Here is a 27,212-nt window from a genome sequence, read left to right as displayed (position 1 = left end):
AAAATAAGAAATAAAAGGGGAGCTAAGGATGTAGGTCAGTGTGCAGGGCCTGGATTATGCAATTCCTGATACAGAGAGAAAGAGGGAGAGAGAGAGAGAGAGAGAGAGAGAGAGAGAGAGAGACAGAGACAGAGACAGAGACAGAGACAGAGACAGAGACAGAGACAAGAGGGAAATCGTGGCTCATGCCTAGTCAGAAGTGGCAAGTAATTCTCTGACAAGTTGAGTTTCCATGAAGTAGAGCCGTGGAGGCTCTGGCATGGTGCAATAGTCCTGGATTTGATGTGAAGTTTAACTGTGAGGACTAGGGGTAGCATGCATGATGTTCAGTTTACTAGAGAATGAACTTTTAGCTTCTTAACCAGTCTGTCAGTTAGTGTTGCATTTCAGCAGAAAAAAAAATTGGACAGGCAAGTAAGACAGTAAAACCTGGAGAAAAGAGTCAAATCAATTTTCACATAAATATTTACAGAAAGTATTCTGGGAGTAGAAAATATCGGTGAAAGATATATGGGAGCTATTTTTCCGCACACATAAATTGAAGGAGAACTTTTGAAGTGTAATTCAAATTTCCATGTACAAAAGTCTATAGCTTTGGATGTTTTAAGTATATTTGTCATCTTTTTCAACCTCATGTTTCAAATTAAATCATCAGTAATTTAAATTTTTATGGTCATTCCTTCTTGCTGTTTTAAAAATGTGAAGTCAGCCCCTTTCACTTCTAATTTTGTCTCTGATTAATTACATCTTGGTGTGAAAGTCCAAAAGCTTCTTCCTGCATATTTTAATAGAGGTGTCGCGTTGGTAGTCAGCCTGAAGAGGTTACTCACATACACAGATGCAAGATGAGCGTCGCCTAGGAGAAAGATGAGACTGCGACCCAAATCCACTCTTCGTCCTTGTAAGGTGGTATCTGGCAGGTCTTCCTTGTGTTTAAAACCGCCTGGTCTATGTATTTCTCTGGTCTAACTTATTGGTTTAGGGGTAAATGAGAAATCCAATTGAAGAGATACCTCAAGCAGAAAAACAGGGGGAAGAGTGATTTGAAAGCTAATCATTTACTGCTTCCATGAATAGATTAAGAAAGGACATCACTTTTTTTTCCTTAAGCAGTTAAAACTGTTTAGTGAAAGCAAAAGACCTTAACCTGCTGAGGAAGGAACATCTGTAATAACAGTGGCATAAGTTCTCTGAGTTTATGCTTAGCATGCGATAGCCTCCATTAAATTAAAAAAGAAAGTGTTCCTATCATCATTTTTAAAAAGGAATATACCTATTCTGTTTCACTAGAGTTTAATTTTACAATAAATTTCTGCGCCTGAGAGATTCTTGGTATCCTTGACCCATTTTGGTTTGAAATTATGACTTCAATTTAACTTATTAAGTATTTATTGAACATCTATGTCTCTTGCACTGTGCAAAACACTAGCAATACAAACATAAATAAGATAGCCTTCCTTCAAGAAGCTTGCCCAATTTAAATCCTTTCTCGATTCTTCAGTGGACACCAGAGTTCTTCAGTAAATTTGTGACTATTCAGTGAAATTTAAAGCAATTTAGTAGATTTTTAATTTGTAGTTTCCTTTTGGCTACATAGAGACAGTTACCACTCTGTAACAATAGACCCACATGAGGCAAAAAGAAAATATTACATTGTGCCAAGAAAAACTTTACTTTGATTGTATTCTAATTAGTGTGAATTCTTATCTGAAATGTAAGTGCCACATAACACATAAGAGCTTTATAAATCTAGTTAAAATACAATCTTCCCCTCCCTATATGAGTTGTACCAGTTAATTTCCTTGAAAGTTGTTCTGAGTGCTCAGTCATTGCCCCTACAAGCTGTTAGCTTAAATACAGATAAGGGAAAGGAAAATGTTTTCTGTCTACCACTCACACTTTTGAAGTTGGAAGTCATGGTTATCTCCTGAGCAAAATATCTCCAATATCTACCAAAGAGTCCTAAGGAACAAAGGGCTCAAGAGAGTTGCCCAATCCACAAATATGAGATTTGTTTTACCTTAAAATTTCAGATGACTTTGGCCTCTGTTCCCTCTGCCTCACACGCTTTTCCCTATCTTTCGATGTTGCTGTCTCCTTCTCTTGAAGTCACAATGATACCTCAGCTCAGTGGTGCAGCGCCTGCCTGGAAAGCACAGGTTCTGAGTTTGATTACTAGTACCCAGCCCCTGCCCAAAATAAATCAATAAATAAATGTCTTCTCTGCCTATTCGTGCTGAAGTGCTTAAGTCCCCCTTGGCTGATTATTTTTGCTGCAGGCTCCTCTTTTCCGCCTGAGCACTCATTAGAGTTCATTCCCTCTCCATTTCCTCCCTGGCTTTCCTTCCCCTGTGTTTATCCAGTGGCTTGATGCCTTTCTTGTCATACTGCTGAGTATCCCCAGCTAAGGAAGATAAGTCTGGGACATGAGAATAAGAGAAGATCAGAACTGAGACACTGTTGTGTGCCACCCAGAACATACTGAACACATTTATTCCATCCTCCACACACCCCTATAATGTTGCAGGTGTTGTCCTTACATAAAGCAGCAAGAGTAAAGGTGGCCAAAGGTCACACACTTTTTGCTAAACAAAATACTCCAAGGAATATGTTAGCAGTGGTGTTATTAGTCACCACCGCTTATTTGTTCACAAACATGCACTGTTGTGCTTTCCATATGCATAAATCTATTGAGAGGCACTACAATTCATTATGAGAAACTAAAACAAAAAAACAGCAATGTCTTCCCTCAAGGGCCTCATAATTAATGCAGAACAAAGACAAAAAAAACCTAATTCACAGCAGCAGGATAAAACACACAGAGATATTGACTATTACATATTTTATTAGTGCATGTTCACAGTTCATAATGTTTATTTCATTCCTTGTGTGAAGCTGATACATGTACAGAACACATCATAATGACTTTACCCCTCCCCTTCCATGCCCCCTTTTTCCATCTGTTGATCCTTTTACCACTTGAGAAAGATCTCCCTATGTTCTATTATCTACCTTTTATTTTGCTTTTTACTTATCATTTGGATTTCTCAGATAAGAACCATGCAATATTTAATCCTGAGAGTTTCACTTATCTCACATGTTTTACCATTTTGAGTGGATCATAACAGGAATTCAGGCAAGATCTTTAAAATGAAAGACATATTGTTTTTGTATTCATGGTGAATGAATCCTAACTTACATGTCCCAGGGAAATAGTAATTATTGATAAAAGAATGAGTTGTGGAGGACCAAAACTAAACCAATGCTAGAGGACTCATTTTATTGTTGCTGTTGATACTTCCAGAGTATCTTAGGAGAAAACCAGACCAAAGCAAACTCTAAATTCCAACAAATCCTCTCATTTTTTCTTTTTTGTAGTCTTCTTGGAAATGAAGCTAGTTGCTCACAAGGATGAGAAGCTTTGAAAAAAAATGAGATCATGAAAAAAATGAGGCCATGACCAGAGAAGGGAAGAGCATAAAGCAATTACAAAATTTAGTAGATAATTTAATGGCAACAGGGAAGGAATTTTATCTTGTATTAAAAGACTTATTCAATATAATCAATTTCTTCACTCAGAAGCACTGGAGTACCAATCTGTTATTTTTTTCAGAGCTATTCACTCAAAATAGTAGTCATTAGCAGAAAAACATCCCTTTAGTTTTACTGATTTGACTCCTGATCTACAAGGATATAAATAGAATTTTTATTCATTAACATGATTTTATTCTGTTTGATGTTTAAAAATTGGATCTCTACTTTCAGTTTTGCATTTTTGTTAATCAGTATGAGTCTAATACTGAGAATGAGGCATTGTTTCAGCATTATTTCATTGTTAGGCTTTATAGTATAGTCATCCCTTGTCAATAAATTTTGAGATTAGTCAGTGTTTATTGTATTATTCTTGAAACGACTTCTGTAAAATATACAGTAAAGAAAATATGAATTGTAAGGTAATCATACATTTGCTTTTTAAATTGTTTATATAAGCATGTTATATTCAAACATTTAATTTTAAAAATACCACTCATAGATCATTATTTTCGTTGTAATTTAACATAAATATAGTCCTGTAGAAAATTTTAAATCACCCATCATAGTGACTACAGTATTACTACAGATGAATAATTCTGCATATATATTTATCTCCAGCAATCAATTCAGTCACTGGAAATGCTGGAGAATCTAAATGACTTCTTGTAGGTTCAGATTGTTTTGTGAAGCTTTCACTAGGCAGCCTTACAATTGACCTGTTGAAAATGTGGGTCTTTTTATTAGACATTGATCAAGCCCACAGAGCTGAGCATACATTACCAGAAAGAAAACAATACTTTGTCCTACATAATTTTTTCCAGAAATTATTGAACACTATTCAATTAAATCCTGGTTATTTATATTTATAGCTGTCATTAACATATTTAAGAAAGATTCGAAAATCATATTAGAATATGGGCACCACTGGCAAACTCATGCAGATAATTGTTCTTCTTTTGTTCTCTCTCTGCTATGAACCACAAAAAAGTTCCATGAAAATTTTTTAATCTTGGAAATAAGGCACAGCATCTCCTCCATTATTTGCCTGGACCTTAAGCTTCTCCCTTGTCTCTCCCTGGCCACATCCTGTTCTTTTATGCCTCAGATACATGAAGAATTCCTCTGAATTCTCCACCTGGTAAAGTCTTTGTTAGGATCAAGAACCCGGGCCAGGGTCCAGTTCCCCAGCTGAACCTGCTTGAAATGCCCGGCAGTTAGCCCATCACAAGACACTCTGTAGTGGCTTCTGACATTGAACCAGCCACTGTGTCTATTGTGAGCTACTTTAGGGCAGGCACTGAGACCGAGGCTTACTTACCCCTGATGCTCATCACGTTTGCGGCACTTAATACTGTTCTGTGGACCAAAAAAATAATTATTCATTTCACGCTTGTAGCAACTTCTTGAGGTAAACAATGTAAATATTATCTTGCTGTTATAGAAATTGAAGTCAATAAACTTTCATTTGTCAACTTTTACAAATCTATCCAATGATACACAAAAATTGAGACCGAAACTTCACTCGATGATTTTTTTAACCCTCTAACACTGGGTATTTTTTGTTTCACTTTTTGTTCGAAAATTATCTTCATGATTTAATTTTAACTTTGGTTATTTGAAAAGTTATGTGTATTCCACTACAGTGCTATCTACTAGAAATATAATGCAACCCACAAACATGAACCAAATATGTAAAAGACTAAAAAAAAAAAAAAAACCCAAATAGGTGAAATTAGGCCAAGTATCTAAATATCATTATAATACATAGTGAAATAAAAATTACTGAGATGTTTTGCATTCTGTATTTTTTACTAAATATGAAAAATCTGGTGTTTGTTTTATACTTTGAGCACATCTCAGTTCAGAGCTGCCATGCTGTAATGCAAAATAACCACACACACTAGAAGCTTCCAACATGGAAAGCACAGCTGCTCTTTGGCATGGTCCTCATGTAGGAAAGTATCGAGGGTATCAGTTCCAAATAATTTTGTCATAGTATGACTAGCAAAAATAAATGTGCAAGCAGTGTGAGCTAAGGTGTCTCTCCCTGCATCTTTTTGATTTAAAACATTTATAAGAATTATTCATTCTCTTAATTGATAGTAGTCCTACTTTGATCTCTAATCCCAAATATTATTTTTATGCTTTGCATTTATTAATACAAAACTGAAGACCGTTGTACTTTTTAGAGAAAAATATATGGGTAGTAGAGAAAGAGAGGCCAGCATTTGAGTTTAGGCTCCTGTATTTGGTAGTATTTTAATCAAAAGTAAGATGTGTTTAACTCTCATTTCCCCATCTATAAATATGGAATAAAAACTTTCTGAGTTGTCATATTTTTAACACAGGTTATATGATGTAATAGAAGGTTTGCAGTATGATGCCTGCATAAGCCAATACATAGTAGCTGTTGTTTCCATTATTAGTAGCAATATAATTGGTTCTACACAAACTTCTCATAGCCATAATTAATTATCTCCACCTGCTCCTTTTATTTACTGAATACCCAAATAAAGCAGTTTAATGGTGAATACAAGTCTATAAAATGCTAAACAGAGGGAGAAATCATCTAACTTTTAAGATGTTGAAGGTCATTCCTATATGTAATCTTGAGAAAGTCACATTGTTTCTTCAATATAAAATGTGAAAAATGTTTTCTTACAGTAATAAAATCATTCTGATCCATTCATATAATTAATATTTCATAGAGTTTTATAACAAATGACTACATTCTACTTTCTCTTCTGAAAGGAAATTTACAGATAAGACAGTTTCAAAAGCCAATAAAATACTCGGGTAATAAGTGAAATAAAAGGGAAAAAGAAATAACTTATAATACATAATGATTATGTATTTAATATATATTTCTACATTAGAAGATATAATGAAGTGGTCTGATGTTTTTAATGAATAGCTCTGGATTTAAAGGAAGAAAGAATATGAAAATCAAGTTGGTGAAAGATAAGAGAAGAAATGAAGACACAGGTAGAAGTAGAAAAAATCAGTGTGAAATCAGTAGTGAAATTTACAGGTATGTGATAGAAACCAGAAAAAAATAGTCTTAATTAACGATCAGATACTACAACAAATTGTCAAGTGTCATTGTGAAGAAAATGAAATGTTTTATATTCCTAGAAATAAGCTGAGTTTTACTTACTTACATATAGTACTGCAATAATTAATTTTCTTAGGAGGGCAGGAACAAAAGCACTCCAAAATTATGATTCCTTCTTGAAATTCTAACAATTATTTAAAGATGTAGAGATCATTACCTTTCATGGGCACTGGAAAATCAAGGACGGATTAGAAAGAGAAACTACTATGAGAAACTACATGTATGATTAATCTATGGATATAATATAGAAAAACCTCAGTAATCCAAAAATGTACACACTGAAATGTAAATGATTATATTCAGCATTTAATTTAATATCTAAATAAGTATAGATAGATACAATAAAAACAGCCATTATAGCAACTCTGAATGAAATTAAGATTCATACTAGTGCAATAAATCAGTGGTTCCAATCCTATAAATGGCATCATTTTAATGACATGATTTTCTGCAGTTGTTACTTTTCACAAAGCTACCAAAAAAAAGCTTCTTGAAGGGCCAGAGATTTAGCTCAAGGGCATAAGTCCCTGCCTGACAAGTGTGAGGTCGTGAGTTTGATTCCTGGTTCCGCAAAAATAAAAAAGCTTCATGGTCTTCCCACAATCTTCAGGGCAGTGTCATTGCTAAAAGTAGACAGTGTATGAAACCCAGTTAAAAACTGGTTTCTGTTTGTGTGTACAATAGTCTCAGAGGAACTCAGAAGAAGATAAATATTAATACTGATATTAGTATTTTAAGACTGCATTTGACTGCAGGTAACCAACACAATGGAAAGCAAAACCTTGGACAAACAGTTGCTTTTGTTTGGTTGCATTCTTTTCACTAAGTCCTTGTACAAAGTGAAACTGCAATTCTTGTTCATCTTTTGGGAGTTCTGATGACATATAATACCTACTGGTGTCTATTCATAGCCCCAAATTCACATCAAAATCAACCCATCATTTGAGAACAATCAGCAACTCAGATGAACAAACTCCAGGATGGGATATGGTTTTAACTCACCTTTTAGAGTCCTCTTGTAGTTGTGGAAGCAAGCCACTTTCTCTGCTGGAAAATTCTCTAAAGGCAGCCTGTCAGACCACGTCTAGTCTAAGGAACATTACAAGATTTCCCAAAGGTACAAATGAGATGTCTGATAAAATACAAGGTGAATTTGGGCTTTTACATGTAAAATACACCATACCACTACTGCTTATGGCCTTTTCGTGGTGAACAATTGCATAGCTCTGCCATCACCCACAGAATGAAATCCAGAAATTTGTTCGGCCATGAAAAATGCTAAAGAGTGTGTGTGCCACTCCCACAACCCTAGCATACACTTTTACTGGCTGTCTGCACTTCATTCATAACTGCTGTCACTCAGGCCAGACATCAGACACCCTGGATTTGCATTTGAACCCCACCTGATCACTTAAAATTACTTCACTAAGTCAAGTCTGAAGCTGGGGGCATGAAGTATAAAATGCATGTAAGTCTGAGTGCAGGTCTTAATAAGCAATAGGTGTTATACAAGGATTAGCATTTCTCTCTTCCCTCTTATGGTCTTTATCTCACAATCTAGACTAGCACTGTCCTTTAGATCAGGCTGAGTTTTACCTCTATGAAAAGTTCCCTGGAGAGCACAATTGGAAGTAACCACTTACTCATTGATGAGAAATTAGCTGACGAGAGATTAAGTACTTTGGAGCTTCTTAGTTGGTTAAGCATAAGACCATAGATTTCAGTTCAGAAAATCTAGCTCTGTGTTTGGTATGACATTAAAAACAGCTTGATTGAGAAACATTTCACATATTGTATAATTCATCCATTTAAAGATGTACAAGTTAGCTATTTTTAATATATTACCAGAGTTGTGCAACTAGCATCTTAATCAATATTAAAGATTTTCTGATTAAGAAATCCTCACCATTGGCAATCAATTCCCATTTTCCCCTCAATTTCAATCTTACTGCCCAGTCTCTGGCCACGGATTTTCTTCCGTCTCTGTTGATTTTCTTATTCTGAACATTTCATTTTAAATGGGATCTTGCCATGTGTCCCTTGTGACTGCCTCCTCTCCGCAAAATGTCTTCAGGGTTCATCCACACTGTAGTATGTATCAGTATTTTGTTTCTTTTTATCGCTGAAAAACATTCCATTTAATGGATATACTGCATTTGAGGTTGTCCTTCAAATTAGGTGTAAATTGTTTCTACTTGTCTGCTATTGTGAATAATGCTGTCATGAACATTTATTACAAGATTTTGTGTGAACATGCTTTTATTTCTTTATGTCATTCAGAGTGCTGGGTTCTATGGTAATTAGGTGGTTGACCTCCCAAGGAAGAGCCCAGTTATGTTCCAAAATGACTCTACTCATTCCCACCAGCAGTGTGAGTTTCCATTTCCCCAAGTCCTCACCAATAGTGACTATGCTTTTATTATACTATTTAGATAGTAATAAAATAGTATCTAATTGTGGTTTTGATTTACTTTTTTAGTGACAATGATGTCAAGCATAATTTTCATATACCTATTGACCAGCTGTATATTTTTCTTGAAGAAATATCTATTCAAATTATTTTTAAAGGACATTTTTAAATAGTATTCTTTTTTCAAAAATCACATCATAGCATTTGTTTAGATTGTCTTATAAACTATTCTTTATCACGTATGTGATTTACAAGTATTTTCTTCATTTTGTGAGTCGTCTTTTATCACTTTTTTAATAAGAGCATAGTTTAGCTTTATTTTTTCAAAATATTTTTATTTAATCATTTTACCTCAGTCGTAATGTTGTTCTTTAGACTACCAATTTTAATTTATCTGTGAATTCTAATTTATTTATTTTTTTCTTATTGCTTATATGCTTGGGGTTGTATCTAAGACTTAATAACCCAAGGTGAAGACTTCCTCTGAGATTTTCTTTAGAGTCCTGTAGTTTTAGAACTTACATGCAGAGCTGTGACCCACTTGAATTAATTATTGTGTCTGACCTGAGGAAGGCATCTGACTTCCTTCTTTATATGGGTATCCAGCTGTTCCAACATTACCTGCTGAGAATTATATCCTTTGCCTCTTCAAACTGACACTCTTATGTTTGTGTTATTCCTATCAAACCTCTTGTCCTCATAAGCTGCATTTTATTCCTGAAGTATGTCATGCTCTTAGACTCTTCCTTGTTCTCATGTGTACCTCTAGTCTATCTGAAATAGAGATCCCCTTCTCATCTGTCTACTAACTCACCATCTTAGCGTATTCAAATTAATCTTCTTTGTCTAGTTTCTGAGACTTTACTATCAGCACTCTATGTCATCTTAAAATGTTTTATATTTATTCCTAGATAATTATCTGTTGCATTGAAGTTCCTCTTCTTTTTCTTTTCTTTTTAATTCTCCTGTTCTCTTTCTCCAGAGACCTAGCATGGTGTGTGACACATAATAGACGCTGTGGATATAAATCTGTAGAATTTAATTAATGAAAATGTCCTTGGTCAAGAATTTATAGAGCCCAGAAGCAGTCCAGGAAGAGCCTAAAGAAACCTAGCATGCAATAAATATGAAGGTTAATATAAATGAAAACTGCAACCCACAGCAAAAATATTATCATTTTCTCATTCTTCTGATAAATTTTCTGTAGATTTATCATTGTTATAGTGCTGCTAAGAATAGAGAAAGCTAGTGAAAATTTTGAAGGCTAATAAAATATTTCATGAGCAAATGTACTTTTCTAATGTATCCTATGGATTGGATTAGTAAGAATATTTTAAAAATCAATTTTGTTTAAGACTATATTTTACTTACCTTTCACAGCCTCTTTAAGGAAAATTAAAGATTTTTTTTACTTCCCAATACACAATCACTTTGAATGCACATATTTAGGGCCTTATTTTTAAAGAAATTTGATCTTTATCTACAAAGGTACTTATGAAATCAACAGTACACCACGGCCAACTGAAACCAAGGCCGCAGAATCCTGCAGCTAGTACAGAAAATAAAATGAAACACACAAATGAAATAAAGCGTTTATTTTTTTCTGGCAAGTAATAAAGGAAATATGTGTGACAGCCAGGATAGAAATAGTGCTGCCTGCTCTCTATCCTGTTCATGCCTTCATTCTGAAAAATGGTGCTTAGTTCAACTGACAGAAGCTTACTCTGCCAGGGAATGTTTTAAATTCAATTTACCGAACTGTAGATAACTATTAATGTAAGTTATTTGTAATAAAAATAAATGTTTGTAATAAAACTTGCTATGGCCCAATATTTCCAAGAATTCAAATACTTCAAATAAAAAACATTGTCACAAAATGGATGAAGCTATAGACATTGTAGTGACAGGAGTAATAAATTAAAGACATTCTCCTTTCTAAAAAATCATTTTCAAGGCTAAATACAAGGAAAATTTGATAGACTACCTGGAATCGGAGAGGCATGGTGATGAAGATATGTCAGTTTCTAGAAGTTGTAAGAAAGGTGAACTACACACTGTATTTCATTGATAATTGAGTGTCCTGTTGAAGTTTGGCGTTGGGTTGGGAGAGGGCACCTTCTCACAGTCAGATCTTGAGCAAAGACAACAGAATTGTACTGGTGGACAGACACATTCTGTGTGGGTCCAGAGAAAGATGAGCTCAAGACAGTTTGTGACTCCTCATAGCTTACTGTTTGCAAGGAGAGTTTAAAAGAGAAAGCTGAAATTATCTTTTGATACAGATGAGTGCTCCCTTAGTAGAAGAAGATGGATTTAGCCACTCTTCACAGGAATCCTATTTTGTAAGAAAATGTTCTCGTCCAACACACACTGAGCAAGAGGTCAAGCATTCTGGGTAGGGTGCCTCGATAGGCAAATGACAAGTACTCTTTTTGTTACCAGAAATGAGTGAGTTTTTGGGTAGGAGATAAAGCCCAGTGACTGAGGGAGCTTATTGCATTGGCCTTTTGACTGAAAATGCATTTGTCATCCTAACTCTAATTCTCTGGGGATGTTCTTGTGACCAGGAATGTCCCTGCTAACTAGTGTAATATTAGCCTGTTTGCTCTCAAGAAGCAGAGGATCTATATAGTACCTGTTCTTCTCCCTGCTTTTGTGACCATGAATGTCTTTGTGACACTGATAAAAAAGAGGTGATGTGTTTTTCAGCAAATCACCTGACAATGACCTAATGTAGTTACGTATCAGAAGCAGCATAGTCTTACTTTGGAGAGGAACACACAGCTATTGATTTTTATTAAGCTTGCATTAAGCACTTAGAAGAAGACAAAAATAAATTAGTGTTCACTGCAGTGTTTTAAGTTCAACTGAAATAGCACATTAAAGGAATTATGAATGGTGTTAAAATCTGTAAAGTGAATGACACAGAACAGGAAACAGAGAAGTAGAAGGCTAACAAAGAAGAACAGAAAAAATATGTGAACTATAAGGAGAATATTCTGGGAAATGTTGACATTTCTGTATAACATAGAAACTGAAATTATAAAGTATCTACCTTTCTTGGCAAGGTGTGCACATTTAACACTAGTAAATATAAATGATTAAGGCATATTCCCTAAAAGATGTTAGTATGTCCTGACCTGCCATGTTTTGGAATAAATTTAAGTCTATTTAGTGAGGCAGGTACTACAGTAATTTTCACTGTCCATATCCAAACTTGAAGATAATATCCAGACTGGAGAGAAATAAAATCTCATATGTCAGGGCTTTTCTCTGACAGTTTAGGGAAAGGATAGGAGAAAACTTTACTTATTTCAGCCTTTGCCCTGTGGAATCCATAATTCATAGTATTAATTGTCTTTGAGCAAAAATATGTTGAATAACAGTAAGCAGGACACTTGTAACCTCTTCCCTTTCATTTTATAATTTGAGTTTTTAAATTTCTTATCTCAAGCTATAGTTAAGAGCACATTCTCCAAAAAACTATTTAGTGTGGTTCCATCACATACCAGCTGAGGGCTTGAGTAACTTTCTGGGTATCTCTGTGGCTCCAATTTCCTTATTTGTAAAATATGAACAATTATAGAAACTCTTAGAATTTATATAAGGATAAAGTAAGCTAACATTTGTAGGGCACTTATAAAAAATCCCCAAGAGAAAAAAAAATGGCAGCTTGCTAGGGGCTGGATGGAGAGTCTCTGTGGAGAAAGCAGATCAGATGCTAGAATATGACGACATAGAGAGGGCCAGATGAATGGATAATGATTCTTATTAACCAAGGCAGTAACCAAAGGGAAAAATAAAACTAGGAAGAGGAAGGAAAAGCACAGGTGGAGAGCTGAAGCCCAGTGCACTCACTGAGACCCATTCCGAGCTGTATTAGGTGCACCCAGAGGATCCAAGGTCACTCTGAGATCGTGGCTGCCGATAACAGGCTTCAGCGAATCTCAGGCCCTTAATGGGAGGATATATGGCACAGTGAACAGTAGATCCAAGGGGAAGAGCTATATTGGCTCTCAGTGACTGCTAGAAATTGAAACCTGGAGCCCCGTGAAGCAGCCAGAGCCACCTTGCCATGCCAAAGGAGACTACAAGAAGACCAAACACCTGGGCTCCGAAGCCAGACACTGTGCAGTTTTCTGACCAATTCGTGCTATGCTGGGAGCTCAGTGAAGACATGCGGTGCAGTGTGCAGTAGACCCAAGAAGAAAATCTGCATTGATTCCCAGTGAGTGCTAGGGATTGGGTCCCGCAACTGCTGTGGCTGGCTGGAGGACATCTTGGAGTTGGGCAGAGCCTGGCACAGTGGTGACATCAGATAGTCACCCCTGGTGCAGAGAGGTCTGGTGGAGGACAGGTTAGAGTTGGGAAGAGTGCGGCGCCATGGTGACATCAGTCAGCTGCCCCTGGTGCAGAGAGAACTGGCAGGGTCTGCTGGGGCTGAGCTATGCCTCTGGTTGGGACCCAATAAGTAGGTACAAAATTGTCACGACTCTGTGATGTCCACAAGGTACAGCCTAACTTGTGGATTGACTGGCTCAGAGGCTGGAGGCTAGCCTGCACTGTCCCTGCATTCCTGTGTGTACCTCAGATAACAGCAAATTGGGGAGGGCAGCAAAACCCAGTCAGCATGCTTCAGAAAGACTCTAAGCAATACAGAGAGGGCCAGAGACCCCCAGGACACACCAGTCTGAAAGAAACCAGAAACATGACAAGAGATAGAAAAAAAAAATCTCCAGCTGCTGAACCTGGGAAAATAAGCCCAGGAGAAGTATATACAGAAGAGAACTAGTGCAGTAACCATCCAAAACTAGACACAGCATAGTCAGACATAAAGAAATATCTTCATGACCTCATAGAAGAATTTAAAACTGTACTTCTGATCCAAGTGAGCCAAGATATAAAAAGATTAATTAAAGAAATGATAAGCCCCTCACAAGAGAACACACATGGAAGAACGGAGGAAATCAGCAAAGAAAGAGAAACCTCTGATGAAGAATTTAAACATAACCTAGAATATATCAAACAGATCCAAAGAGATTACCAGGAAACTAAAAAGTCCATTGAAAACTGGCAAAATGCCTTGACAGAAACTAAAGTTAGCCTTTTGAAATTTGAAGAGAGATTTATGATATATGATCATGAAAGAAAAGACCTCTTAAAAATAATGAGAAACCAAAAAGAAACAATTCAAAGGCTAGAAGATGACAAAAGGATACATAACTTAAGAATAAAGCATGTGAGTGAAGGAGCAGGAGTAACCAAAAATGAACTACAAAGAATATTCACAGATATAATAAAGGAGAACTTCCCAAGCATAGGAAAAAGAAATGATATCCAGATAAATGAGGCATACAGAACTCCAGCCACTTACAACCAAAACAGATCTACACCCAGAATATAATAGTCAAGATTCCAGGAATCCTCCAAAAGAACAGAATACTAAAAGCAGCCAGGGAAAAAAAGCAGATTACCTACAATGGGAAAATTATCAAAATAACAACAGACTTATCAACTCAAACTCTCAAATCAAGAAGGGCCTGGGGGGAAATAGTCCAACCCTTGAAAGAAAATAATTTACAACCAAGACTGATGTACCCAGAAAAACTCTCTCTCAAAATTAATGGAGAAATAAAATAAAATGTTTCCAAGACAAGGAGGAACTGTGGGAGTTCATGGCCACCAATTCAACCATATCAAGAGGCATTTACTTTATAGTAGCTTTGATGGCCTTCTAAAAAGAAGTTTCCTCCACATCCCTACCTGTGACTTTGCAAGAACTTCCACCCAGCATCCTGGTAGTTGAGATAATGTTCTAGCTCTCTGCACAGACATTCTATGCAGCCTCAGGTTAGACTCTGAGCATTAATGGAGAAAATAACAAGGCTTGCTTTAGATCAGAAATAAGGATGATGAAGGCACAATTTCCAAGAGATATCTGTAGTTTGAATGCTTCTAAAACCACCTGGCACTATAAAAAGCAAAATTTCCATCTGAAATGAGATTCTTTTTTTAAAATTTTATTTAAAGAGAAAAAAAGCAAAACAGAAAAAATGGTAGAAATAATACAGAATTTCAAAAAAATAAAAAGTAAGAAATCACTAGTTGATAAATTACATGTTGTCCTCTTAGAACTAGTTGTTCAAGTTACAAAATTAAAGCATACGAAGTTGACATTCAAACAGTGAGATTACAAACAGTTCTGTTCAACAATCCAACAAATGACCAGTGATGATGAATATTTATTCATATGTTTATTTGCCATTTGTATATCTTCATCTGAGGACTGTGTGTTCATCTTAGATGCCCATTTTTGGAGAGGGTCTTTGAATTTGGAGGGTTTGATGTTTTTCAATTCTTTGTATGTTCTGGAATAAGTCCTTTGTCTGAGGGGTTGCTGGCTAAAATTCTTTCCCATTCTGTGGGCTTTCTTTACACTCTGTTGGTGATTTCTTTTGAAGTGTAAAAATTTTTCAGTAATATGAGATCCTAATTGTTGATTTTTTTGAAGTGTTTCTCATGAAGTTTGCATTTTGTTCATGAATTCTCTGCCTACCCCTATGTCTCCCCTATGTCTTCTACATACCTTCTACATACCTTGTCTTCCAGTAGATTTAGTGTTTCTGTTTTAAAATTTAGGTCTTTGATCCAGTTAGACTTTAGTTTTGGGCAGTTTAGTTTAGTTGATAGGCATGAATCTAGTTTCAGTCTTCGACATGTGGAGAGCCAATTTTTCTAACACCATTTATTAAAAAGGCTATCCTTGTTCCAGGGAACATGTTTAGCACCTTTGTCAAATACCAAGAGACTGAGTGTCCTTGTAATTATCTTTGCATTTTATAATCTGTTCCATTGATCCTCAAGTCTATTTCTTGGCCAGGACCATGCTGATTTTATCACTGTGGCTTTGTAGTATAGTTTCAAGTCAAGACTTGAGATGCCTCCTGCCTTACCTTTGTTGCCCAGAATTGCCTTTGCTATTCTAGGTTTCTTCTGTTTTTGAATAGATTTTAGAAGTGTTTTCTCTAGAGTGGTGAGGTATGTTAATGGTGTTTTGATGGGGATTGCATTAAATCTGTATAACAGTTTTGGAAGTATGACCATTTTCACAATGTTGGCCAAGAGTAAGGAATATCCTTCCATTTTCTAATATCCTCTTCAATCTTTTTTTTTTTAGTGTAGCATAATTTTCAGCATATAACTCTTTTACATTCTTAGGTTCATTCCTAAATATTTTATTTTTCTAAGATATTATTGTGAAAGGTGATATTTCCATAATTTCTCTCTTGGTGAGTTTTTTGTTTGTGTACAGGAACACTATTGATTTTTGAACGTTGACTTTGTATCCAGTTACACTGCTGAATTTGTTTATTACCTCAAGTAGTCTTTTAATGGAGTTTTGGGATCTTCTATATAGAGTATCATGTCATCTTCAGATAGTGATAATTTAACTTCTTCCTTTCCTACCTTTATTCTTGTTATTTCTCTCTTGTCTGATTGCCCTGGCTCGTATATCCAGAACTATATTAAATAGTAATGGTGATAGTGGACATCCTTTTCTTGTTCCTGATTTTAAAGTGAAAGCTTTCAGTTTTTGTTCATTTAATATAATGTTGGCTATTGGTTTGTCATAAATGGCCTTTATAAGATTGAGGGAGATACTGTGTATTTCAAGTTTCTGAAGGGTTTTTATCATGAACATGTGTTGGACTTTATCAAAAACTTTTTCTGCATCTACTGAGATGACCATGTGGTTTTTGTTTTTGGCTCTGTTGATGTGGTGCATTACATTTATTTATTTGCGTATGTTAAATTGTTCCTCCATTCTGGGATGAATCTCATTCAGTCATGATGTATAATCTTCTTGATGATTTGCTGCATTCTATTTCCCAGTATTTTATTGAGAATCTTTGCATCAATGTTCATTAGTGAGATTGGCTTATAGTTCTCCTTTTGGATGGGTCTTTCTCTGCTTTTGGTACCAGAGTAATACTTGCCTCTGGGAATAAGTTAGGGAGGATTGCTTCCTTTTCAATTTCATTAAAGGGTTTAAGGAGTATTGGCATCAAATCTCTAAATTTCTTGTAGAATTCAGCCATGAATCCATCAGGACCTGGGCTTTTCTTTGTTGGTAAGTTTTTAATTATGTTTTTAATTTCAATAGCTGATATTGGGTTATTCAAAATTACTATATCTTCTTGGTTGAACTTTGGTAATTCATACATTTCTAGAAATTTGTCTATTTCCTCTGTGTTTTCCACTTTCTGTGAGTAGATATTTTCAAAGTAGGTATTCATGATCTTTTGAATTTCCATGGGATCTGTAGTAATTTCCCTCTTTTCAGTCCTTATTGCATGAATTTGAGTTTTTTTCCTTTCTTTTTTGTGATAAGGTTAGCTAGCAGTTTGTCAATTTTGTTTATTCTCTCAAAAAAACAGCTTATTGATTCATTAATTCTTTGTATTATATTTTTAGTTTCAATTGTATTGATTTCTGCTCTAATCTTTTCAATTTCCTCTCTTCTATGAGCTTTGAGTTTAACTTGCTCTTCTTTTCCTAGAAGCTTGAGATGACGCATTAGGTTGTTTACTTGTGCTCATTCTGTTTTTTTGATATGACAATTTATTGCTATATATTTGCCTCTTAAGACCACTTTCATTGCCCCCACAGGTTGCTATATGTTTTTTCTGCATTTCATTGAATTGTAGGTATTGTTTTATTTCTTCTTTAATTTCATCTGTAGCCTACTGGTTGATCAGAAGTTTGTTATTTAATTTCCATGTATTTATGCAGATTTTGTGATTTCTTTTGCCATTAATTTCTAACTTCAGTGCACTATAGTCAGATATTATACATGAAATAATTTCAATAGCTTTGCTTTTACTTAAGAATGTTTTATGGGATAACATATGGTCTATTTTGGAGAATGTCCCATGCACACCTGAGAAGAATGTGTGTGCTGATGTGGTTGAGTGGAATATTCTGTAAACATCTACTAATTGCTCGCAGGTATGATTCAGTTCTATTATTTCTTTGCTGACTTTTTGTCTAGTTGATCTGTCTTTTTTGACAATGGGGTGTTAAGGTGCCCTGTTATAATTGTGTTTTTGTGTATTTGGTTTTTCATGTCCATAAGTATTTTCTTATATAGTTGGGTGCTCCTGTATTTTGTGCATATATATTTATAATTGTTAGTTCTTCTTGTTGAATTTTTCCACTAACAAGTATATAGTGACTTTCTTTATCTCATTTAATCATTTTAGGTTTGAAATTCACATTTTTCTGCAAATAGAATAGTTACCTCTGCTTTTTTATGGGTTCCTGTGGCATGGAATACTGTTTTTTTTTTTCCTTTGACTTTTAACCTATGAGTTTTCATTTGGGTCAGATGTGTTTCTTGTGTACAGCATATTGTGGGATCATGTTTCTTGATCCATTCTGTCAACCTATTTCTTTTGATAGGTTAATTGAGGCTATTTATATTTATGGATATAACTGATATGTTCTGGCTCAGCTTTGCCATGTTATGTTCCAGGTTTTTTTGTTTTTTTGTTTTTTGGTTTTTTTTGTTTTTTTGTTTTTTTGGTTTTTTTTTTTTTTTTTTTTTTTTTTTTTTTGGCTTTTCCTCCTTGTTTAAATGCTATTCCTACCTGGTAGTTTATTTCTGTTGTTGTTCTGGGGATTGTGGTCATTTTTATCTCTATCTAGTATGTCTTTCAATACTCCTTCTAGGGTTGGTTTGGTGGATGTGAATTTCATCAGTTGTTCTTTGTCATGGAAGTATCTTGTTTCTCCATTAAATTTGAATGAAAGTTTTTCTGGATACATCAGTCTGGATTGAAAGCTGTTTTCTTTCAGGGCTTGAAATACTTCACTCCAAGCTCATCTTGACTTGAGGGTTTGTGCTGAAATGTCTGCTGCGATTCTAATGGGCTTTCCTTGATAGGTGAGTTGTGTCTTTTCTCTAACAGCTTTAGTATTCTGTTTTTATATTGTATGTCTAGAATTCTAATTATAATATGTCTAGATGTAGATTTATGTTAGTTGTGACTGTTTGACATTCTATATGACTCACTTATCTGTATTTTGAATTTTTTCTCCATGTTTGGGAAATTTTCTTTTATTACTTCTCTGAATAGTTTACCTATGTCATTTGCATTGACCCCTGCATCTTCATTGATGCCTATTAGCCTTATATTATTTCTCTTGGCATCATCCTGAAGGTGCTGTATTGTCATTTAATTTTGCTTTGTTGTTTTTAAAAGTCCTACTCTTTTATGGTCACTGACTGTGATCCTGTCATCAAGGTCTGAAATTCTATCCTCAGCTTCATTTAAATGGTTTGCCAGCTTTCAATAGAAGGTTTTATTTTTTGGATATCTCTTTGAATTTGTTTTACAGATTCTGCTTGTTTTCTATATTGTTCATTCAATGTTTCAATCAATTTCCCATGTTCCTGTATTTTTTAAATCTATTTCTTCTCTGGCTATGCTCATCAGCTCCTTTACTAAGGTTGTTATTTCTGTCTTTACATAAGAAACTATTTCTAATTTGATTTACTCTGTATCCTCATGGATTCATTTCTTTATTTCACTTGCTATCTTTTTGGAGATTTCTGGGGTATGACTTTTAAACTCCTCTATTTCAATGTCATCTGTACTTGTTCCTGATGGGCTAGATGTTTGAGATTGCATTTTGCTTTCTCGTTTTGTCATTTTCACCCTTTGGGCAATTATTTGGTCTTTCAATCCTAATAGTCTCAACTGTTGGTAGTGTGGATCTTAGGGTTCTACTGTGTGGTTAATGTTTGCCTGATTGCTGAGTACTACAGTGAAGAGGAGGGCCAGTTACCTGAATTCCTCCCACAGGGCCTTTTGGGTGAATTGTATATTTTTCCTGAGCTGACAAGCCTAGGAGTAGTGATGTAGGTCAACTTTTAGTTCCTGCTGTTACTTTATCTTCAGGTTATTCCAGGTCACCAAATCTCCCTGTCTATAGTGTTTGTGTTGGCTGAGGCTCTTCTGTGTCCTTATTATGTGCCTGTGTGTTTCATAAGCCCTTTTGATTTTCTCCAAGTTGAGTGAGTCCTTATTGGCACATTCCTCATCCTGCCTGACAGTCTCTGTGTGCAGTAAGGAGTCACCCACACTCTTGCCAGACTTACAGTTAGTTGGAGGGAACTTTACTACTGGCCCTATTTACCCACTATACACCTCTGTTTTAGGGGAATACCACACTGACTGGAGCTTGCTGAGATTCTCTGTTTGGGTGAGGCAGTTACTGAATCTCCTATCAAGCTAGCACGGTTAATCCACTGTACTCCAAGGTTCTGGGAAAAAGGGTGGGAGACTATCAACAGCAGTATTAGGTTCAGGAGGTTTGGAGTGTCCCTGAGGGGTCACCAGGTGTCTTGAGTCCAGGCATCTGCGGTGTGTGCAGGAAGCATGGTGTTGTGGCATATGCTGCCCTGGGCCAAGGGGCGGGCCAGTGGTATTGGTCCTGGAGTCTGTGAGGTGCATGGGAAGTTCAGTGCAGTGACATATGCAGTCCTGGGCTGAGGGGCGGGTCAGTGGTGTCAGTCTGGTGTCAGTCATTGGTGGGGTGCGCAGTAAGTGCAATGTGGCAGCATACACAGTCCTGGGCTGAGGAGCCTGAAATGAGATTCTTTAACAGGATTTTTCACAATTGTGATTAATTCACTGTTTCTTTCCAGTATTTCTCAAAAAAATATAAGAAGAAGAAATGGCATGATGGACAGCAAATCCAAAATTTCAACAAGCCATAGTAGCACTGTGCTCACTTTCCACTGCTATTAATTTTCCGTTCATGTGGTATTTGAAACCCTTTTTTTCTGTGATGTGAATTTTATTTCCTTACCAACTCTAGGTTGGACAGAACTCTTAGGCTGTTCAGTGGTTGGGGAACTATGGCCATGGCCAAAAAAGAAAAAACATAAAGGAGTACAATGAGAGGTCTTGAAGAGGACTTTCCTGAACTTTGGAAAATAATCCATTGCATGTTTAATTTAGCATAAAGACAGGAAACAACCATATGGCTTTAGCCTTATATTCTTACCAAGAATATAAGAGGTGATATCATATGTGTGTTGTTGGACAATGACCTAAAACATTTTCTTCACTCAGGATTTAATTGTTAAGATTTCCTTCAAGTGATGTATACATACAATCCCCACTGATCACAGATTCAATATTTATGAATTTATTTACTTATGAAAATTTTATTTGTAATCCCAAAATCAGTATGGAGGATATATTAAAGATTTTTGGGAACATGCACAGAGCAATGATCCGTATGTTTCCCACTGAGATTAAACAAGATGATGCTTTGCCCTCTCAAAACTTTCCTATAGTACAGTCCTTTACATGTGTCTTGGTTAGTTTTTCTTGTTTCTGGGACAAAATACTTAATGTCCATGAGTTTTAGGAAAGGTTTATTTTAACTTACAGTTTATAGAGATTTAAATCCATAGGCAGCTGACTCCTAGGCAGGGTAGCATCGAAGAAGAGCATGGTAAAGGAGGAACAGTCCATAGCAAGGCTGGCAGGATTGCAAGCTTTCCCGTTTTATCCATGCCTTTTGGATGGTGGCACCTACACCCAAGGTGGGCCTTCCCATTACCCACACACAAAGCTATACTAAAACGATAGTAGACTAATTTAGTTATCACACACCCTTAATTCATTTTCACACATGCTCTAGATCCAGCTCCAAAAACCTCCACCTATGAGCACATCAGGCTTTGAGGAGACATCCAGATACAAGCCATAACAACAAGATTTATGTGGTATTGCATTTTTCAATCTCTATCTCTTCCTTGGTTATTTCACTGTTTAAAATGGCCTGAAAGCATACTTATAAAGTGCTGTTTACTATTTCTGAAAAAGTGATTATCTGCCTTGGAGAAAATAAATGTGATGAATAATTTTTATTTAGAAATAACTGATAGTGACAATAGCTATGACTTCAACAATGAAGAATGAACAATATGGATTATATAAACTGTCTTACACAGAAATACAGACAAAACAAAGTCATGTGTTGATCTATTGACCAGAGATTCACAAGAACATAACCTGTCTTTCTCTTAAAAGCAATAGCTCAGTATTTACTAATTCAGTATTCACCTCTCCTGTATAGAATATAACTACCACAATAATTAGACCCAACTATATTTTGAAAGCTCTCTGAAATATTTATGCTACTTAATCAGAAAAACAAGTTGACTATCTTAGAAAATGGTACTTTTTCCAGCAAAATTTTTTTCTTGAGCAGGGTCAAATGTCTTATATACTTCTGTATATTAAATCACAGCCTAGAAAACCTTGATTAGCCTTAAATGGTATTTTAATGTGGTAAAAGATTGAGGCAAAACAATTCAAAGAAGTAGTTAAGAGTGTAGTTTGGTCATTAGATAGACTTGAGTTCTCACTCTTTCTACTTTCTTACTAGCTTGTAATCTTCATGCAGCTCTCTAGATAAACAGTTATGCAATTTCACCAAAAGTCAGTTTTCTCATAAGTATAAAAGTAATGTGAATACTGCTAACACTTTTGTAAGTCAAATAAGATGATACACAAAAATTTATTCTTTCTGGCCTTTAACAATGTTCAATAATACTAGCTGCTATTATTTTCGGAGTCAGATACAATACAATATTTGAAAGAAAACTTGTCTCTGAATTGTGACATATAGTTTATAATTCAGATATATGAGATAATGAAAGAAGAACAATCATAGTGACATAAAAATTGGAAGTTTGAATCTTTGTTTTTGCTTACCAACACTGAAGTAGGCTATACCTACACCCCTGTATTTATCATTCATCCAACAAATATGTGTTATGCACAGAACTATGGAGCTGGAAGTGGCTATATTTCTTATCAATACTTACATTGATTTTTTTTAATTGAGTTAGGTCTAGGTTAGTCTGTCTGCAATGCATCAAACACATCCCTATGAGTAAAAATTACAGAATGTATTCTCAGAGCAGAGGTCATATCATTCTGCTCCATGACTGTTCTTAGACTGCTCTAGAGTGTTCTGAGCCATGTGTGTACAGCAAATGAACATTCCTCAGCTTCTCCCAGTAGGCAGTGCGTGTGTGTGTGTGTGTGTGTGTGTGTGTGTGTTTGTGTGTGTAGCTATATGAGCACCCATGTGCATGGACTGCTCACAGAGCTTCAAGGAAGTGGGACTGGTTTACATATATACTCAGTCCCACCTTCCTCCTGGCAGAGTCAAATGCCTGCTTAGTACAAGTGGTTCACGGAAGAATAGAGGGAAATAAACTCATGGAGACAGTGGTTCTCCCTGGAGCCATGGATCTACCTTCCACCCAACACTACCAAGGGGTTGGAAAACTCACTAATCAATGGCTCAAATGAGCATTAATTCTTAACATAGAGGTGGTATTGTATGTGTTAATGGGTGGGGAGGTATTGTCAAAATTGATTTGAGGCAAAAATAAATTAGAAAAAGTCAAAGGCAACTCTGGCAGCACCCAACCCAACCCCCCTTGGCAGGGTGTGGCATTTCCTTCTCAGATTACTGGCTGGTGATGTAGAAATGTATGCGTACTTTGTTATTTCACGAATGCTTGGTTCTAACTCAGTGCCCACGTCTGTTTTTCTAGCCAGAGATCTTACCTTGCTGTTGAAAGTAATTTGTTCTTAGTCGTGCTTTTGAGTGATTTTAGCAACATATCTGAGATTCTCTCTCTGGAACAGTGCTTATTTCAAATCATCACCCATGCATTCTGAACATCAGAAATCCTCCTATATAAAAGCAATGTGTTGTTCCTAATTAATGCCCTTGCTTTATTCCATTAGTCTCTGTCTCTGTCTCTGTCTCTGTCTCTATCTCTGTCTCTGTCTCTGTCTGTCTCTCTCTCAAATGTCAGATAAGCACTTTGATCTTCTTTGTTTATGGAAAGATATCCTTTTTGGATTCTTACCTTTAAAAGACATAAAAGGAAATACTATAATTGAGATAGGATTTATGTCAGCAGATATCATATCCTTCCTTTTTTGTCCTCTTTGAATCTGCTACATAGCAAGATGTCCTCTGTAGTTCCTTAATTGTTTCATCTATATTCTAAGAGCCATTGAAATGTCTTCCTCACTCTGCATGAAAATATTGCCTTGCTATTATCTATTTTACCTATACAGAGCTAAGGATTGTTAGCCTCTTCTGTGCTTCAATGCTTACCAATCACACTATCTATTAAACTCATTAAAAATAATGAGTTTGTATATAACTCAAGAGATCTGAAGTGAAACATACAATAGAACATTCTTACTAGTCTTATTAGTAATACTTAAGATGAGAGAAGAATTCAAAGGAGTAAAAAGATAAAAATTTACAATGAAGTTTGAACCGATGAGGTAGAATGGATTTTTTCATTCATTCATCAAGGGAGAATGTGTTTTTTGGTTACCATTGTGAACATTTTCTATACTCTTGTTCCTGTAGGTTGGTATTCCAGCAGATTGCAGATAAATTGAGGGAGTATGACAGGAGGCAAGATGACAGTGTTCTGTAACGATGTCATGCAGGACATACTGTATGTGCATCTGTGCTCTACCTCTAGTAATGACAAATGTATCACAAAGTATTTATTTCTGATCTATTACACTTCTTTTAAAAAATGCTATGGTACCTGTAAATTAAGAAAAGTCAATGTTGTATTGAAATTATTTTTACTAATAGTATGAATCTCCATGATGTAAAATTTTCAACATAGTTTATGTACTTTTTATTTGTCAGGTTTTCCCTTGGTCTCTATCTAAATTATCCTAAAAATTCTACATACAAAATTCTCATAATTATCCAGTATTTATTCAGTTTATGAAAACAGGCCTTTCTGGGGTACAGTCAGGCTTATTCTGTCTTTATTTCATTACCTTCCTTTTGCTAGCTACAATTTTTTTTCTTTTTTGAATTTTGTTTTGTTTTGTTCTGTTTGAGGGAGGGTCTCACTATGCAGTTCAGGCTGGCCTTGAGCTCACTTTGTAGCTCAGGCTGGTCTCAAACTTGAAACAATCCTCCTGCCTCAGCCTCCTGAGTGCTGGTATTACAAGTGCGCACCACCATGCCCAGCTCATTTTCTGTTTCTCTGAGGCAGAGTCTCACTATGTAGCCCAGGCTGCCCTTGAACTCTCAGCGATCCTCCTGCTTCTGTATCCCAAGTGCTGGGATTGCAGATATGGGCCACCACACCTGGCCCTCTAGCTACAATTTAATATTTATTTTCTTTTAAACTGATATATAAAATTGTGCATTTCATGAAGTACTAAATATTCAGAGTATGGTAGAATCAGTTATAGTCACCCTCAGTACCTGAGAATACCCAAATTTCTTTTCACTAACCACAACTTAGTACCTATTAGTCAATCTTTCCCCTTCCATCCCTTCCCCTACTTTCTTTGGCTTCTGTAACCAACGTTTTATTCTCAACTTCTACAAGGTCAACTTTTTAGATTCCACATATGAGACCATGTGGTACTTTTTGGCCTACCTTACAACATAGTGACCTCCAGTTCCATCCACGTTCTCACAAATGCAGTTTAATATTTTTACTCATAAATTGAGGAAGACATATAATAACTATTCATCACATTTTTTAATGTCACAAAGGTGGAAAATATAATGGATGTAAACCGTGATGGAATAAGATTCAAAAATACTCTTATGTGTGTTGGAACAACTGGTCCTAAGCACATAAAATGAAGTTAAATGGGAAAAATGTAAGAGTATAAGACAGCCATCAGTGGGACTTGATGCTTAGAAAATGCATTCAAATATTGGACTGTGTATTTGTTCATGTTCTCCAAGAATGTGAAACCAAGAAGAACTTAAATTTCCAAGGACTGAATTTAAAAAACTAAACCGGAATTGGGGGAAGGCGAGGGAAGTCATTCAACTGTGACACAAACTGACTTCTCCTGAAGGCAAGAAAGAAGAGATGATTGTGAGAAAAAGCATCTTATACTTCCAGGAAGTCTAATAAAAGCCCAGCAAGGCCACTGGTTATGAAATGAAGTTTGCCATGTGCAAACTTCAATTCTCAGCAACAGCTGCCTTCGCAAGTCTGCTACACTCAGTCAGTCACTCTTGAGCAGCTCGTGGAAAACAAGGCTCCTACCCTAATTTGATTGACACAAAGGAAACAATGCTTTCTGGAGTGTGACAGCTGGGCCCATGGCTAATGAGTTTGTAAAATATGTTCCCAAGACATGCAGGTACAAATATGTATTTGTTTTTTTTTTAAACTCCATACTTTTCAGAAAAATATTTTTAATGTAATTCAAAACCAAACAGACCTCAAATCCTAAAAATGCAATCTTATTTTAGTATATCCAGTCAAAAATTTTTGTTGAGCTAGACATGATGGTGCATGTCTGGAATCCCAGCACTCAGGAGGCTGAGGCAGGAGGATCATTGTGAGTTTGAGGTCAGCCTGGGCTACAAAGTAAGTTCATGGCCAACCTGAACTGCATAGCAAAACCTTGCATAGCAACATTAATCCTTTGAAATCCTCATGCCTAGGGGGATGTTATTAAGTGGCAGTACCTGTTGGAGTGATTGGGTCATAGGCGCTGTGCCCTCATGAATGGTATCAGTGCCCTTATAAAAAGGCTGCAAAGAGAGCTGTCCTTCTGTGATGTCAGCTAAGAGTGAAAAGCAGTCTATTGAGAAGCAAGTCCTCTTTGCCAGGGTCTCAATTTTAGATTTCCAGCCTCTACATTGGGAGAAATAATTTCTTGTTCGTAAGCCACTCAGTCTATAGACTTTGCTATAGCAGCTCAAATAATTCCTATAAACTTGTGTCTAGTGACATTATATACCCTTGAGGCTCATCTTTCATTTATGAGTTACATTTCTATCAATATCCTGGACTCATCACCAAAACTGGGGAAACCTGTAAGTATCTGAAATACTATCTTCCTGAAAAGCTAATAAGTTAGCTTGTTATAGCTTTTAGGATATTGGCAGAAGACATGAATTTCCTGGATCAGCGACAAAGGATTCTATTACTCATGACAATAACAGAAGCCACCGTGTCAGCATTTGCAGTCTTCCAGAATTCCAGTTCACACAGGACTTAACCAACACATACAGTGCATTGTAGTA

At 36.0% G+C, this 27,212-nt stretch overlaps 1 protein-coding gene across 4 annotated transcripts in view; it reads left to right on the top strand.

Moving 5' to 3' along the window:
* The window catches only part of Stard13 (StAR related lipid transfer domain containing 13), a 501,526-nt gene that overhangs the window by 203,928 nt on the left and 270,386 nt on the right, over window positions 1-27,212 (top strand). The window lies entirely within an intron of this gene.

Source organism: Cavia porcellus, unplaced genomic scaffold (assembly GCF_034190915.1).
Source record: "Cavia porcellus strain 051 isolate PalLab524CR breed Dunkin Hartley unplaced genomic scaffold, mCavPor4.1 scaffold_21, whole genome shotgun sequence".
NCBI lineage: Eukaryota > Metazoa > Chordata > Mammalia > Rodentia > Caviidae > Cavia > Cavia porcellus.
The sequence above is the reverse complement of the archived record's forward strand: the minus strand, read 5'-3'. Positions and strand labels throughout refer to the sequence as shown.